This window comes from Anolis sagrei, chromosome 2 (assembly GCF_037176765.1).
Source record: "Anolis sagrei isolate rAnoSag1 chromosome 2, rAnoSag1.mat, whole genome shotgun sequence".
Classification (NCBI taxonomy): Eukaryota; Metazoa; Chordata; class Lepidosauria; order Squamata; family Dactyloidae; genus Anolis; species Anolis sagrei.
The window spans coordinates 14,944,183-14,954,216 of record NC_090022.1 but is presented as its reverse complement, the minus strand read 5'-3'; the positions used below and the strand labels follow the sequence as shown (position 1 = coordinate 14,954,216).

Genomic DNA, 10,034 nt, shown 5'->3' with positions numbered 1-10,034 from the left:
TCAAGAGGAGCCCCCAGTGGCGCAGTGGGTTAAACCCCTGTGCCGGCAGGACTGAAGACCGACAGGTCACAGGTTCGAATCCGGGGAGAGGCAGATGAGCTCCCTTTGTCAGCTCTAGCTCCCCGAGCGGGGACATGAGAGAAGCCTCCCACAAGGATGATAAAAGATCAAATCATCCGGGCGTCCCCTGGGCAATGTCCTTGCAGACGGCCAATTTTCTCACACCAGAAGCAACTTGCAGTTTCTCAAGTCGCTCCTGACACAACAAAAAAAACAACAAAACAAACCTACTTTCAACAGATAAAGAGTTATTTGTATTGTTGAAGGCTTTCATGGCCGGAATCACTGGGTTGTTGTAGGGGTTTTTTTTTTAGCTATATGGCAATGTTCTAGTGGCATTCTCTCCTGATGTTTCACCTGCATCTATGGCATCCTCAGAGGTAGTGAGGTCTGTTGGAACCAGGAAAAATGGGTTATATATCTGTGGAATGACCAGGGTGGGACAAAGAACTCTTGTCTGCTGGAGCTAGGTGTGGATGTTTCAACTGACCACCTTGATTAGCATTTGATGGCCTGGCAGTTTTTTGGTGTGATTTGTTAGTGCCTGGGGGAATCACCTCTCAAAAAAGGATTACTCCAGGCACTAACAAGCCACGCCAAAAAATTGCCAGGCCATCAAATGCTAATTAAGGTGGTCACTACCACTGAGAATGCTTGCCATAGATGCAGGCGAAACGTCAGGAGAGAATGCCTCTAGAACATGGCCATATAGCCCAAAAAAACCTACAACAACCCAAAGAATTCTTTCTCCCACCCGGGACATTCCACAGATGTATAAACCCAGTTTTCCTACTTTCCAACAGACCTCACAACCTCTGAAGATGTTTGCCATAGATGTAGGCGAAACGTCAGGAGAGAATGCTTCTAGAAAAACCTACAACAACCCAGCACTTTTGTTTGTTTTTGTTTTACTGTATTTATATACTGCATTTCTCACCTCTGGGAGGACTCAAAGCGGTTCACAACGTTAACCTTGGCAAAATTCAATGCCTTACATGTATAAAACAACACAAACACAAATCTCACAAGAGTTTCAGAGTTTGGTAAAGCAAAGTTTGGCCACCCTGAAAATTCGAAGCCACACTAGGGCCTGAGGAAGACTGGACTCTGTTCATCCAGCTCTGAAGACTGTGGTGCAGATTTCTCCCATTCCTTCTTTCATTTTCAGCTGGGAATTTTAGTTTGATAGGTGAGGGGAAAAGAAGAAGAACAACTTTATTTTTCTACCCCACCTCCATCTCCCCGAGGGGACTCGAGGCGGCTTACATGGGGCCAAGCCCAAGGTAACATACAATTAAAAACAGAAATAACATATTGAAAGCATAAACAATAATAAACATCATAAGCAACAACAGATGCATTTGGATGGGGGAGGGGGCCAATATGCGAAGCGAGTTAAAGGATAGGCAGGTCAATAAGGTGGATAGAACGTATGGTAGCATAGGAATAGAGCAATTAAACAGGATCATTTCAGCTTTACTTAAAAATGTAGTAAACAAATATAGGAATTTGAATTCAGGTCATGGTTAGAGACCATCTGTCAAAGGGGTTGTCAGTCGAACGCACACTGAAACATCCACGTCTTTAGTCTTTGCGGGGGAAAAACACGTATTGTCGAAGGCTTTCATGGCCGGAATCACTGGGTTATTGTAGGTTTTTTCAGGCTATAGGGCCATGTTCTAGAGGCATTCTCTCCTGACGTTTCGCCTGCATCTATCGCAAGCATCCTCTTCAACCAATCTCAGAGGATTCTTGCCATAGATGCAGGTGATGCTATGATTTAAAGAAATGGGGCATTACCATTAGGAGGGTAGTTGTGGACCCTCAGATACGCCCCTTATTTGCCTCCGGGGTTCCTTCTTGCCATTCCCCATCAGGTCCCCGTGCATCCACAACTAGCTCACCGGTTAGGGCCCCCCCTCCTGGTTCATATAATTTTGAGACTCCATCCGTCCCGGTCGCCCCCACTCAACCAGCCACACTCCTTCGCTCGAGAACCCTTCCCTTATTCAGTCCACTCAGCTCCCTTGATGTTTCATTATCTACCTCATCTTCAGAAACATCCCTTCCCAACGCCCAAGGGAGACTATTCCCCAGCCCGACTCCTTCCTCTGAGAGCTGACTAGTTACAGACCCCGGCCATGTAGGGGGGGAGAGGGTTCCGGAGGAGGGGGGTGCCATTCAAGTCGTGTGGGGGAGGAGAATAGCGGGTCACCGTCATCCCAGGGAGAAGCGCAACAGAGTCCTTGCGACCCTGGAGAAGGTAGGTAGTGGTAGGCTCCATGGCAGCCCCCTTGGTCTAAAGGTCCTGCTGATTAATGCCAGATCCGTTAATGGTAAGACTGCGGCCATCCAGGACCTGATCCTGGATGAGAGGGCGGATCTGGCATGCATTACCGAGACCTGGTTGGACGAGCTGGGGGGAGTAAATCTCTCTCAGCTGTGCCCACCAGGTTTTGGAGTGCATCAGCAGGCTAGACAAGGGGGGCGGGGAGGAGGGGTCGCAGTGGTCTTCCGGCAATCCATCGCCGTGACCAGATGCGTTGTCCCGCAAGCTTCTGGGTTTGAATGTGTCCACTTGAAGGTGGGGAGCCGTGACAGTGTGGGGTTCCTGTTGGTGTATCGTCCACCCCGAGATCCAGCAGCTTCCCTGTCTGAGTTAGCGGAGGTGGTCTCTAATTCGGCCTTGGTCTCCCAGCGCCTGGTGGTGCTGGGAGACTTTAACATCCACGCCGAGACCACTTTATCTGGCGCAGCTCAGGACTTTATGGCCACCATGACGGCCATAGGACTGTCACAGATAATATCCGGCCCCACGCATCAAGCTGGGCACACTCTCGACCTTGTCTTTGTGGCGGACGACGAATTGATCAGAGTGGAAGATCAAAACATCCTTCCAGTGTCATGGTCTGACCATCATCTGATCACATTTAGACTTACTGCGACCCTAAACCTCCGCAGGGGTGGAGGACAAATTAAGATGGTCCGCCCTAGGAGACTGATGGATCCGGATGGATTCCTGAGGAATCTTAGGGTTCTTCCTGCCTTGGAGCCTGGCGATTCTATCGACGCCTTGGTAACTCTCTATAACGGGGAGATGGCCAGGGCGTTAGATATGATCGCACCCGAACGCCCCATCTCGTTGCGTCGTGACAGGCCATCTCCTTGGTTCACCGAGGAGCTGGCTGTGATGAAGCACACGAGAAGGGGGCTAGAGCGCAAATGGAGGAAATCTCGAGTTGTATCTGATCGAACACGGGCTAGAGCCTCCCTTAAGGCATACTCCGTGGCCATACGGGCGGCCAGGAAGTCATTCACGACCGCCCGTATAGCATCTGCAGCAAATAGATCATCGGAGCTGTTTCGGGTCGTGGGAGAACTCCTCCACCCACCTGCGGTGGAGGAGGTCCCTGACGACCCCGCAGCTCGGTGTCGCGATTTCGCACACCATTTTGCAGATAAAGTCGCCCAGATACGCCTCGAGCTCGACTCCAATTCCATCGCAGTGCCTGAAGAGGTGACGGAGGTACCTGCTTGTCCAATTTTGTGGGATTCTTTTAGGCTTGTTCTTCCTGAAACCGTAGAGGAGGTTCTTGGGGCTGTGAGGGCGACCACCTCACCTCTAGACCCATGCCCATCTTGGCTCATTAAATCAGCCAGGGAGGGGTTGGTTGACTGGTTTGTATTGATTATCAATACATCGTTGGAGCAAGGGATTTTTCCATCTGGTTTGAAACAGGCAGTGGTTCGTCCACTCCTCAAAAAAGCTTCCCTTGACTCCACGGTGCTGAATAACTACAGACCAGTCTCCAACCTCCCTTTCTTGGGTAAGGTGCTGGAGCGGGTGGTCGCCTCGCAGCTCCAGGGCTTCCTAGACGATACCAACTACCTAGATCAGGCACAGTCTGGTTTCAGGCCTGGTCATGGCACCGAGACAGCCTTGGTCGCCTTGGTGGATGACCTCCGTAGAGAGCTGGACAGGGGGAGTGTGACCCTGTTGGTTCTCCTGGACATCTCAGCGGCTTTCGATACCATCGATCATGGTATCCTCCTGGGTCGTCTCTCCGGGATGGGCCTTGGGGGCACGGTTCTGTCGTGGCTCCGGTCCTTCCTGGAGGGACGTACCCAGTTGGTGAAGCTGGGAGACGCCTGCTCGGACCCCTGGCCTTTGACCTGTGGGGTCCCGCAAGGATCTATCTTGTCGCCCATGCTCTTCAACATCTACATGAAACCGCTGGGAGAGGTCATCCGGAGTTTTGGAGTTGGGTGCCATCTCTATGCGGATGACACACAACTCTACTACTCCTTTCCACCTAATTCCAAGGAGGCTTCTCGGGTGCTGGACGAGTGCCTGGCCGCTGTGTCGATCTGGATGAGGAAGAACAAGCTGAAGATCAATCCCGACAAGACAGAGGTCCTCCTGGTCGATCGTAAACCGGATCGGGGTATAGGGTGGCAACCTGTGTTGGACGGGGTTACACTCCCCCTGAAGCCACAGGTCCGCAGTTTGGGAGTCCTCTTGGATTCTTCGCTTACACTTGAGGCTCAGGTGTCGGCGGTATCCGGGAGGGCCTTTGCACAACTGAGACTTGTGCGCCAGCTGCGACCGTACCTCGTGAAGGCGGATCTGGCCGGGGTGGTCCACGCCTTGGTCACCTCTAGAATGGATTACTGCAATGCGCTCTACGTGGGGCTGCCCTTGAAGACGGCTCGGAAACTACAATTGGTCCAGCGGGCAGCAGCCAGGATGCTAACTGGAGCTCATTATCAAGAGAGGTCAACCCTCTTGTTCAAGGAGCTCCACTGGCTGCCATTTATTTTCCGAGCCCAATTCAAGGTGCAGGTGCTCACCTACAAAGCCCTGAACGGTTTGGGACCACCCTACCTGCGTGACCGCATTTTCATCTACGAACCCACACGCTCGCTCCGGTCATCTGGGGAGGCCCTGCTCGTTATCCCACCTACGTCGCAAGCGCGCTTGGTGGGGACGCGGGACAGGGCCTTCTCTGTGGCGGCCCCCCGACTTTGGAATGCCCTTCCAAAAGAGCTTCGTCAGGCCCCTACTCTGGCAGTTTTCAGAAGGAACCTAAAAACTTGGCTGTTCCGATGTGCCTTCGCAGATTAGGAATCCCCATCCCAAGTCCTAGATGCACTTTAGCACAACTAATGTTGCTGCACACCGCACTTTTAATCCTACGTTCCTCCTGCCATCTCAGCACTTTTAACCCTGCACCCCATTGCGCTGGCCGAACCAGTTTTAACAGTGTCTTGATGTATTGTCATTGTGGTTATTTTGCTTAATTGTTTGATTTGCTTTGTTTATTGCTGTGTTATGTTTTCTATTGTATTGTGTTTTGTGGCTTCGGCCCGTGTAAGCCGCATCGAGTCCTTCGGGAGATGCTAGCGGGGTACAAATAAAGTTAATAATAATAATAATAATAATAAACGTCAGGAGAGAATGCCTCTAGAACATGGTCCTATAGCCCAAAAAAACCGACAACAACCCAAAAAAAACCCTAATTTTTTTGCCCAGCTTTGATCTGTGGACCTTTTGCACATTAGGCAAATTGTAATAACCACTACACTACAGAAACTTTGGCATAGCAGCACCAACCACGGCCAGGAGCTGAATGGAAATTCTCAGGCAAATGAGCCGAAGAGCAGAGACTGTGAAGAAAAACATTTGCTCCTATTTATTATCTGTTGCTGTGATTATCTTGTTTTCTGCTGCCCTGGAGACTATGGGTTCAAACTACAGGAAAGGAGATTCCACCTGAACATTAGGAAGAACTTCCTAACTGAGACAGAACTGTTCAGTAGTGGAACTCCCTACCTCAAAGGCTCCTTCTTTGGAGGCTTTTAAACAGGCTGGCCATCTGTCAGGGGTGCTTTGAATGTGATTTTCCTGTTTCTTGGCAGGTGATAGGACTGGATGGCCCACAAGGTCTCTTCCAGTTCTATGATCTGCACCAAGCATGGGGAAACTTTGGACCTCCAGGTGTTTTGGACTTCAACTCCCACAATTCCTAACAGCCTACCATCCAAAACACCTGGACGCCCAAAGTTTGCCCATGTCTGATCTACACTATTTAGGGCAGGTTAGCCCAGTGTAAGTCTGGCCTGGAGCAGTTCCAGATCATGTTAGTAAATACTACAATTGTTCAGTGGGCTCAAGACTATGAAGGCCTCAATGGGCTATCGCCATCTCCATGTGGCCACCATGGAGTTCTATCCAAGCTCCTGGCAACCATGGTCACGTCTGTGATGTCAGAATAGTGTGCCCATGCAACCAACAAGGAGGGGGTCAATCTCTACTCTTTCTTGCTGATTGCAACAAACCTAAAAGCAAAATCCATATGGGATATATTAAGGTACATAACTAAGTTCCTGTGGGATCACTACCATGTGTGTGTTTAGAGAAAAAGACTCGCCCTGGTTAATTACAGGCTAATTGGAGGTAAACAAGTTTTGGGCCAGTCACGAAGGGGTATAACTGGAGATTGTTTTGTTGTATGACTTTGGGCTTACTGTATGTTTGCCCCAGAGTTTACTCAATGTAAGCTCCTGGCTTGCAGCCTGCCAAGTTTGTCTTCCATACTCGTCTCCATGAACAAGAAATGCAGATTGGGAGAAGATATATTTTCTGATGGAAAGCTTTGCATGAATTAAATGCAAGGACCATACGTGAGTTTGAGAATCCAGAGGAACTGTGACTGCGTTATTACTAGAAACGTTGTGTTGAAATGACAGTTTTTTCATGAACTCTGCTGCACAAGAGCAAAATTTGCATTTTTTCTACTTGTTTTGCTCATTTTTCAATACACAAAGGACTAATTTTCTGCTGGTCTGCACATATCATCAAACCATAACAGGATACACTCCTGGACTTTGCACAGAACCATGAATAATAGCATTCCCTATTGAAATGAAGGGTTTCTGGGCCAACATAACCATAGAGTCATGCAGGAGGGCCTAGAAAATTTGGTGGAATGTGAATAAATGAAACTGGATACCAGAACCATGGACTTTACACTCATTGGGAAAAGGGTCGACAAGGGTGGGATTCGAACCCACGCGTGCAGAGCACAATGGATTAGCAGTCCATCGCCTTGACCACTCGGCCACCTTGTCAAGCTAGGGTCACCCACAGCCGTCCCTGGGTGGGCTCGAACCACCATCCTTCTGGTTAACAGCCAGACGCGCTAACCCATTGCGCCACAGAGACCGGGACAGTGTTGCCTTTGTATTCCTCCCTCTTGTCCTAAAGTTCATTGGCAAAGAAAATGATCAATTGATCCAAGAGCCATGCCAGCTCCCTTCCCTGGATACAGTAGGATGGTGCAAGGGGAGTGTGCTGGGTCAATGGCTCAAGGGTCAAGGGACTGAAGCCATCCACTGCTAGGTTGCTGCTGCTTTTGCATTTGGCTCTTGATAGCAGGTGAAGCAGAACAGTCTTCCCCCTGCATCCCACTGGATGTCAGCCTTTTTGCTAAACATTTCAAAATCCTCATCCTATTCTATTTTTCTGACAACAGGCTTAGAACTGGGAATGTTCTTGTCCACATGGGACAAATCCTCCGCCACTGTTGGTTGACTGAGATCTATGAAAAATAATTATGCAAGCCCCCCCCCCCCAACCCACCCAACACACTTACTTAGAATCTAAAGTGGTCCAAAGGGCACTGAAAAACGTGGCTTTCCATGACCCCTTGATGTTTTAGCCTGGCATGCATGGGTGGGACTTGAGGCAAGTTTGGGGTTGTCTGAATGCCCGATCACCGTCTACCAAAGCAGTTACTATACTTCCAAGTCAAGAATGGGGAACATCATGTTGGTGGACAGGAAAAGAGATTTAAAGACGGGCTTAAAGCCAACCTCAAAAACTGGCATAGACACTGAGTTATCGTGAGCATTCTCACTGGAGGTCAGCTGTGACCAGCAGTGCTGAGGAATTTGAAGAGGTATGAATGGAGGGTGAAAGGGAGAAACATGCCAAGATGAAAGCGTGTCAAGCCAACCCTGATTGGGTTGGCTGATGTCCTCACTGCGGAAGAACATGTGGATCAAGAATAGGGCTCCACAGCCACCTACATATCCACTGCCAAGGCATTACACTTGGAGGACCATCATCCTCGGGCTACAAGAGATTCTCTAAGTAAGTAAGTAAGTATAGGTCTAATGTATGTTTGGGGGGATATGTGAAGATTTGTACCCTTAGAATCATAGAATCATAGAGTTAGAAGAGACCTTGTGCTTGGGTCACCCACAGTCCAGTCCAACCCCCTGCCAAGAAGCAGGACAATCATGTTCCCCAATATTTTTTTATGCTCCAAGTACAGCCCACTCTAAATCTCTGCTGTCACCGTACGTGAAGACTTCCACAAAACCTCATTGCCACCACCAAGAGTGAGGGTTCTCTTCACCTCTGTCACACATATAAGGATCTCCTTCTGTTCAACTACTATGACGACCAACTTTAGTAACCAGCTAAATGTCAAGGCTTCTGGATGTTATGCCACTTCTATTCCCACTGAACACCAACTCTTTTTTCCTGGCTTGTGTCTGAATGTAATCTTTACTCATCTAGTATCCCCTAAAGGTCAAAATAGAGGGCAAAAGGGAGAAACATGCCAAGAGAAAAGAACATCAAGCAAACCCTTGTCATGACCACATTCAATTTGGAAACCTATGTCCTCATTGTGACAGATCATGTGGATTTAGAAAATGTCTACATTGTCGTCGAAGGCTTTCATAGCCGGAATCACTGGGTTGTTGTAGGTTTTTCAGGTTGTATGGCCATGTTCTAGAAGCATTGTGAGGTAAACCTCACAACTTCTGAAGATGCTTGCCACAGATGCAGGCAAAACATCAGGAGAGAATGCTTCTAGAACATGGTCATACAGCCTGAAAAATCTACAACAACCCACTGTCTCTAGAGTCCTTTATGGACCCATTGCCATTACTCCACCCTTGGAAGACAATCATAAGCAGCCAAGAGAAATTGCCTTTAGATAGATAGGAGGCCAAAAATATATGGTACCAAAGCAAAAGCATATCAAAACAGGAAAATAATTTAATACATTGAAAACAAATATTTCACACCAATTCATACTCCTTTCCCTAGCTAACCAAGACTCTTGACTGCATCCGTCCTCATTGCTACTATTTGGTTCTGGGTGGAAGAGCTGGGTAACTGGGTTGCAAATTAATCCTGAGTGCACTCTCTTTGCCTCTTGGAGAAGCAAAAATAAAAAGTGTATTGTTGAAGGCTTTCATGGCCGGAATCACTGGGTTGTTGTAGGTTTTTTCGGGCTATATGGCCATGGTCTAGAGGCATTCTCTCCTGAGGTTTCGCCTGCATCTATAGCAAGCATCCTCAGAGGTAGTGAGGTGAAGCATCCTCACTACCTCTGAGGATGCTTGCCATAGATGCAGGGGAAACGTCAGGAGAGAATGCCTCTAGACCATGGCCATATAGCCCGAAAAAACCTACAACAACCCAAAAATAAAAAGGGCATTGTGCACCAGCCGGGACTTGAACCCGGGTCACAAGATTGGGAACCTCGCATGATACCTCTACACCACTGGTGCCTCTGATGAGAATTTCTTCTTTCCTTGTAGAAAAAACCCTGCAAGGAAGCCAGAACTAATAGGAATCTCTCAGGAACCGAGTCATCTGGAGGTGGGGGTTTGATCTGAGAAAGAAAAATCTCATAGAGCAGAAATATTTTTGTCAAAAAGGGGACCTCAGATTTTCCATCTCCTTATTTTTAGTGAAGAGCATAAAAACAGACTTGCCAGTTTTTTTTTAAAAAAAAGGTTATTCTCCATACTGGAGGGAGGGAAAGTTGCAGCCACTTAGCAGAGGATGGTTTCGATCCATCGACCTCTGGGTTATGGGCCCAGCACGCTTCCGCTGCGCCACTCTGCTCACTAGAGGAAAAGGAACTCCTATGGCTTGTCAACTAGCTTGT

General features: G+C 48.5%; 4 non-coding genes across 4 annotated transcripts; all 4 read right to left on the bottom strand.

Annotated features, from left to right (window-relative positions):
• Positions 1 to 7,109: 7,109 nt before the first annotated feature.
• TRNAS-GCU (transfer RNA serine (anticodon GCU)) lies at positions 7,110 to 7,191 on the bottom strand. Its single transcript has one exon. It is a non-coding gene; the product is annotated as a tRNA-Ser (tRNA).
• A 20-nt stretch (positions 7,192 to 7,211) lies between these two features.
• Positions 7,212 to 7,285, bottom strand: TRNAN-GUU (transfer RNA asparagine (anticodon GUU)). Its single transcript has one exon. It is a non-coding gene; the product is annotated as a tRNA-Asn (tRNA).
• Positions 7,286 to 9,580: 2,295 nt separating this feature from the next.
• TRNAG-CCC (transfer RNA glycine (anticodon CCC)) lies at positions 9,581 to 9,651 on the bottom strand. The gene has a single exon. It is a non-coding gene; the product is annotated as a tRNA-Gly (tRNA).
• A 268-nt stretch (positions 9,652 to 9,919) lies between these two features.
• On the bottom strand, positions 9,920 to 9,991 carry TRNAM-CAU (transfer RNA methionine (anticodon CAU)). The gene has a single exon. It is a non-coding gene; the product is annotated as a tRNA-Met (tRNA).
• Between the last annotated feature and the right edge of the window lie 43 nt (positions 9,992 to 10,034).